A 7,837-nucleotide genomic window follows, 5' to 3' on the forward strand; every position below is an offset into this window, starting at 1 on the left:
ACTTTGTCTTTTGCATCTGTGTGTTGATAAATCTTGAAATGGCCACAGCTGCTGCTGTTCTTGAGTCCCTCCAGCCGCATCTGGTCAGGCCTGCCCTGGGGCTAAAGCCCTGGTGTGGGGCTGGGCTTGGCTCCCAGGGCTCCCAGAGCACTGCGCTGGCTGATTCCTGCCGGCCTGCCTGTCTGTCCTCAGCAGGAGGTTAGCTTCCCTCTCATTTTGCGTATTCTGCAGCTCCAAAGTTTTTTCAGATTCCCCTTTTTACAATGGATTGGGGAAGGTAGAAGCAGGAGCAGCAGGGAGGTCCTGCTTCTACTCTGCCATCTTGGCTCTGCCAATCTGTACCTGTTTTGAGGAATAAGATTATGCTTAGTTTACGCTGCACTGTTTTTCATTTTTCATATACAGCATTTTTATGTGACTATACATTACTTTGATTTCTTTATCAGGAACTTCCTATTCATATCTTTTTATCATTTGTCTATTGGGAAATGACTTGTATTTTATCTTATAAATTTCACAAATTCATATATTTGAAATATAAGACTTTTATCTGAGAAACTATAATTTTCTTTTCAATTTTCTGCTTTCCTTCTGTTCTTGGCTACATTTGTTTTATTTGCTTATTTTTTAATTTAGTGTAATATAAATTATTGACTTGTCACTTCACATGACTCTGTCTTGATTATTCATAAATTATTCACTTATCAATAAATCTGATAAGTAATATGTTTTATTTTCAAATTTTCTTAAAATATATCTCTTCATATCTAGGTCAAGTATCCATTTTGACCTTATCTTGGTAAATCGTGTAAGATATTTTTCTATTATAAAGTAATTAGCATCAATTAACTTTTTTATGATGACATTTAATGAAAAAATATAATAACAACAAAAACAAAAAATTTCCCCTGAATGACAATAACATCTTTTCTCTAGCATTTAATTCTCTGAGGAGACTGGAGTCTAAATTTGCCACAACACCATATTTCACCACATAAGAATCACCACTACATAATCGTCACACTCATTTTCAGTCCAAAAATTGGTTTACAACCTTTCATTGTGCAATCATTGCACGCTATAATTCTGTTTGTCATGCCACTTAAAAGGTAAACAGAGCAACAATGTATTCACCAGGGGCATATGGATACACATTTCTCTCTAGCCCATTGTGAGCTGCAAGCCCAGAATTCTCAGTGCATTCACTTTATCAGTATTCCATTTTAATTTATATCCATGAGGATCCCATGCATTCTAATGTTGCATCAAAGACTATTTAGTAATAAATTATTTTAATACCAGAAAAATTCATATAAAGCTTCAAATAATGGTCACACAATACATTTTAGTAAAAAAAAATAGTATGAAATCTGCAAGGATTACGGGGTGCTTCCCTGATGTTCACTCTTGAATCTGGCATTGCCAGAGGTCTCAAGCTACCTTACAGTGTATTGGGGAGTCTATACTCCTGGGTTGATTCTTTGCCAAGCCTTGTTGTCCAGATTGCCCCAGGGATTGTTCTCTTTCTCTACCTAAATTTTAAGAAATGCTAGTTTGTAGAGTTTTTTTTTTTCAAGATCTTGCAAGACTTTACCAAAGGAGAAATGGTATAAAGAGAAGGTGGGTCTATCACTGACACAAATTGGCTTAAGAGAACATGGGCTCACCAACCATCTCAATCACCTACTAGTTAATGATTTATCTGCTTCAATGTCTCCATCTTCAGATTGTAGTAACTTCACTTTTAATTTTGACTTTCATTTAATATGAATTTAGGAATGAAATTATTGCTTAACTATTTCCCTGCATTGACCTATGATACAAAATATCTGAGGATATGGTAAATATCATGAAGTCCTTGCTTATAACTGACAAGATATGTTTCCAACTTCCATATGAAGTCATACTGACATATAATGATTATATTCATATCTTTGATACATTTAAAAGTCCATTGTGGTTTGACCATTTTTTGATTACCGCCAGCTCCAAAGCCACATTTCTAATATATAGGATATTAATATGTCTCATTTCTTCTATTAGATCTTGCCTTCTGGTGACCAAGAATAAGTATCCCTAATTCTATTATGATTTGTGACAAACTGATCATTGGGACAGCTAGGTGGTGCAGTAGATAGAATGGAGGTTTGGAGTCTGGAGTAACTGAGTTCAAATCCATCCTGAATACAGCTGTAGCAGCAAGCACCCCAAGCGTCCTCAGGGTTTGCAGCTACCACAGGTTCTTAGACCTGCTTTGTTAAAGGAAAGCAACTCAAAATGGGTTAACAAGCTTACTTTAATCAGTCAGACATATATCGTTTACCTTGTTCAGGAGAAAAGGTCAGCACCCTGAACCTCAAAGTATACAGGCATAATTATCAAGACAGAAACATCAAGTGGACAGATTTCCAAACTGTCCAACCATTACATCCATACCCAGTCAACATCTGGGTTTCCACATTCTGGGTTTTTCAAAGCCGGGGGACTCTCAACAACGGCTTCCCAGAATTCAGATCAAATCACAGAATACTTCTCAAAGTGAGTCCCAAAACAAAGCTACACATCAGGGCTTATATAGCCTTCTCCTGGCTCAGAGAATGTAACAACCCTATTGACCCACTGGCCAATCAAGAAGCATCCACTGAAAAACAAGCCTCCCACCCCAGGCTCCAGGTGCACGTTAGCCCAGGGGCAGGGAAGATCTCCAAATCGGCATTTCCATTACAACAGCCTGAGTGACCATGGGTATGTAACTTAATCTCCACCTGCCTCAGTTTCCTCATCTTTGAAAAGGGCAATAATAGCACCTACTTCCCAGGGTTTTTGTGATGATCAAATCTGATTATAATTGTTAAGGTACTCATCACAGTGCCAGGTACATATTAAGCATTGAATAAATATTAGCCATTAACTAGCTTTTATTGCCATCATTGTTATCATCCTTATATTAATAATATTATTGACTTATATTTATTGTTATCATCATGATGAAGATTGTCATAAATGGTCAGGTTTTTAAATGAATATCATTTTAAAAATAATAAGTACCAATTAGGGTGTTTTTGCATGCTGAAGAATAATAGATGCTAAGAGGTTAAATAAATGGAATAAAAAGTTGTGGGAGAGATAGCACTGTGCAGTCATTAGACTCAGTTTTAATAGTTTCCTTTTTTTTTTTTTACCCAGTGAAACTCATTGAGAATCTGCATTTTATTAGATGCGATTTGTACTATGAAAACAGTCTGGTTTATTCAAAGTAGTGGAAGAACCAGGCATTGTATGGCATGCAGATGGATCTTATTCTCCTTATGAAATGAGGGAACCCGACCAGAGTGGTTAGGAGGAATAGCAGAGTGCCCTTTGGATTGTTGAAGATTTAGGATTCTATTTGGCTCCTATAGCAATGTAGAGTTAATTAGCTTACATGCATATGCACTGGCACAAGTGAGGAGTAGTAGCAATAAGAAAATGATGAATATCCTCTTTCAAGGAATGAAGGCCAAGGGAAGTCAACTTTAAAATACTTTAAAGGAACATAAACACCCGGAATCCATTAGGCAACAAACACAAAGTTAGGAGCCTGTGTAATTGAATCCCAAGGCTATAGCTTAGAGGAAGATATGAATGCGTAGGTAGTGAGCTGCTGAATTTGGGGAAATTGTCTGAAATATGTTGTCATATGACATATTCTGAGGGTTGGCTATCTTGGGTGCATCCAGCTAGTTTTTCAATTATTTACCTCCCTCAGTCATCATGAATTTGACTGTCGTAGGAATCATTGTTATCTGTGGTTGAGATTCAAAGGAAATTCAGAGACAATTCACAGTCAATCAATACAGAAAGTAAAACAGCACCTTGTATTTGATATGTTCAAAGGGAGGCCACATGGCTTAAAGAAAGATGCCTCACAGAGAAAAACAGGGTAGGGGGGAGAAAGAGGACAAAGTCAATCTGAAAAGTTATTGGGGAACTAGGGTCCCTTTCTGTAACCAAGGGGAAATCAAAGCAATTGTTAAGTCCTTCATACTAGAATAGCCCACCTGACATGAAGTGATATATTACATTGGAAATAATGTTGACTTTTAAGTTGGAGGGTCTGCATTCACATCCATACTATAGAGTGCCTTTGGTCACATCATATGATTTACCTGGGCCTCACTTCCTTCAGGAGCAGCTGGGTGATGAAGTGGATAGAGTGTTGGACGTGGAGTGAGGGAGACTTGAGTTCATAGATAGTTTCACCCATTTACTAACTGCATGACCTTGGGCAAGTCACTTCACCTCTATCATAGTTGCCTTACCTGCAAAATGGGAGTGACAATGCCACCTATCTCCTAAGGCTGTTGGGAGGATCAGTTGAGATATTTGTAAACACTTGCTCAGTGCCTAGTATATAAAAGTTATACATACATATGTACATGTACACATATGTACATATATACATATATATTCTTGATATTACTACTCCTTCTGCTACTGCTACTACTACAATGTATATTGGGTAGATTAGATAGCCTCTGTGACCCCTTTCATGTCTTGATCTTTTTGGCTTCTTGTCAAGAAGAAATGGAGTGTAATTCTACCTCATTAATTATTATTATTTTAAACTTTGGGCAAGTCTTTCAACTTCTTTTGACCTCAGTTTCCTAATCTGTGAATTGTTTTTGTTCGGTTGTGTGTGACTTTTTTACCCCATTTGAAGTTCTCTTGTCAGGGTTTGCCATTTCCTTCTCCAGTTCAATTTACAGATGAGGAAACTTAAGAAAATAGGGTTAAATGACTTACCCAGAGTTACACAGTTACTAAGTGTCTGAGGTCAGATTTGAACTCAGGAAAATGAGTCTTTATGACTCTAGGCCCTGTGCTCTATCCACTGCAAAACAGCATATGCTGTTTTGTTTTTAATTAGGTAACAGAGGTCTTTCTTTGCCTCATTTCTTTTCTAGCCTTAATCACTGAATGGGAGTTGTCTCAGTCAGTCTGAGACCTGGGAAAGACCTTAGCTTAAAAAGGCCATGGTCTCCCACTGCATCTGAGACTATCTCCAGTTATCCTGACCTATCTATCTATCTATCTATCTATCTATCTATCTATCTATCTATCTATCTATCTATCTATCTATCTATCTATCTATCTATCTATCTTGCGAGTCAATCCAGATGGCTCTGGAGAAGGTGAGGCAGGTGACTTTGCACAGACCTCCCTTACTAAAATCCAATTTATTTTCAAGTCATGGCATCACCTTCCTGATATCATGGTACTCTTTAAGAATGAAAAAGTAGATAGTTCTGACCTTCCCTGACTTTACATTATAAGGGGAGAAACAACACATAGATAGATCTAGTTCTTTAAAGGCAAAATATATTCAAAATCAGCATAAAGTGACTGGAGTAGAGCATCCTAAATGACTGAAGGAATGAGGAAAAGTTCTCTGGAGGAGTGTTATAGGAATGTAATTTTTTATTTATTTTTATTTTTTTAATTAATTATTTTTTAAGCAATTGGGGTTAAGCAACTTGTTCAAGGTTACACGGCCAGGTGTTTCTGGGTAGGTGTTAAGTGTCTGAGCCTGGAAACGATCCCCAGGTCATCCTGACACTGGGGCCAGTGCTCTTACTCACTGTGCTACCTGGCTGCCCTGGAACGTAAATTTTTAAGATCTTCCCTGTCCCTAGGTTAAGAGCACCTGGAGCCTGTGGTGGGAGGCTTGTTTTTCAGTAATGCCCACACCTTGGTGATTTGTTATTGGGCAGTGGGTCAAGAGGGTTGTGACATTCTCTGAGCCAGGAGAAGGCTATATAAGCCCTGATGGGAGGCTTTGCTTTGGGGTTCAGTTTGAGATGTGTTGTATGATTTGACCAGATGTGACTCTAGCTAGCCATCGAGAGCCCCCGGGTTTTGAAAAACCCAGATGTTGATGCTTCCCTGTCTGGTAACTGTAATTTGGTGTGGATGTAATGGTTGGACAGTTGGAGGCCTGTATGCTTTAAATGTTTCTATCTGTATACTCTGAAGTTCAAGGTGCTGACCTTTTTCCCCTGACCTAGGTAAATGATATGTTTGATTGATTAAAGCAAGATTGTTAACCCATTTTGAGTTGCTTTCCTTTAGAAAAGCAGATCTTAGAACCTGTGTTGGCAGCCACCCTGGGGATGCTGGGGTGCTTGCTGCAACAAGGAGGAAACTCAAAATGAGCCTTGATGTGACTTAAGCTTTGGGAAAACAATAAACAAAGTCCTGAGAGCAACATCTAAGGAAAATCTCCTGGATTCTTTCTCTCATAATGGTTTATAAACCTACTTGAACAAGACTACCGAGTTCTAACTCCAGGCACATTCATTTTCTTTACTTCTTTTTTTGTTGCTTTTTGGAGGGCATTTGAGGTTAAGTGACTTGCCCAAGTTCACACAGCTTGTTGTTGTTGTTGTGTGTGTGTGTGTGTGTATGTGTGTGTGTTAAGTGTCTGAGGCTGGATTTGAACTCAGGTCCTCCTGACTCCAGGGCTGGTACTCTATTCACTGTGCCACCTAGCTGCCCCCAGGCACATTCATTTTCAACCCTTTTCCATCTCTCTTTGGAAGTATAGCTCTTATTCCAAGTGTGCACAGTCAGGTTATGCCATCATTTTTAATGTGGATGCAAATTGGTTTAAACACATTCTTTAAACATAATTTGCATTTCATAGGATTATGAGGTCAAAGATTTAGACCTAGAAACAGGGGTGTCATGAGGTTTAAATAAGATAATGGATGTGAAGAATTGTGCAAGCTTTAATATGCTAAATGAAACTAAGTTATTTAATTATTGCTGAAATAATAATTATTGTTATTAGCTCTAGTCACCAGACCTCTAGTCTAGAGTTAACTTTATTCCCTGAGCTTCTTTGTTGTTTTTCAGTAATTTCAGTCATGTCTAACCCTTCTTGACCCCATCTGGTATTTTCTTGGCAAAGATACTGGAGGATTTGGCAATTTCCTTCTCCACCTCATTTTACAGATAAGGAAATTGAGCAGGAAGAGGAAAGGAAGGAAGAAAGGAAGAATCCTTGCCCTCAAGAAGTTTCCATTCATGTGAAGGACTGCTTGATAAGACACACAAGCAGCAGAACAAAGGTGACACGGACTCCTAGGAGGGAAATATTATAAATTATTTATTATGTCATTACTCAATGGAGTAGATCTCAGAAGTTCTTCATAACTACAATGAGAGGTATTGGAGTTGGACTTCAATGCATGAATTAGAATTCACCAGATTAGATAGAGGATGATATAAAGAACAGGAGAGAAAAGAAAGTTCAGAACTTGCCTCCAACACAATAGAAAGGCATTTGTCTTGTTCATGGAGGGAACTGCAAAGTTAGCCCAAATGTTATTTTGTTGTAGGGTGTTGAATTCTGGAGATAAAAGGTAAAAATAAAAAGAGAGAAGTAGGCAATTATATGACTTAGTGGATAGAATAATGGACTTGGAATCAGAAAGACCTGAGTTCAAATTCTGATGAGTGACTAGCTGTATGTCCTGACAAAATCATTTAATTTCTTTGTACTTAATGTTTTTATTACATAAATGGAGGGAATCTGACTTGATGATGTCCAAGATGTCTTCCACCCTTAAAATTCCGATTTTATGAAAAAAAGGAAAAAGTGGAGAGGGTTGAAAGTGATATTACCCAGGAAAATTTTTTTAAAGTCTTAAACCAGGAAAATACTTTAAAGCTCATTCATCCAGTGATCCTTGAACTCTCTTTCTTTCCTTCTTTCTTTCTTTCTCTTTCTTTCTTTCTTTCTTTCTTTCTTTCTTTCTTTCTTTCTTTCTTTCTTTCTTTCTTTCTTTCTTTC

This window comes from Petaurus breviceps, unplaced genomic scaffold (assembly GCF_028583685.1).
Source record: "Petaurus breviceps papuanus isolate PSGF00001 unplaced genomic scaffold, PetGlider_PUasm1.0 490, whole genome shotgun sequence".
NCBI lineage: Eukaryota > Metazoa > Chordata > Mammalia > Diprotodontia > Petauridae > Petaurus > Petaurus breviceps.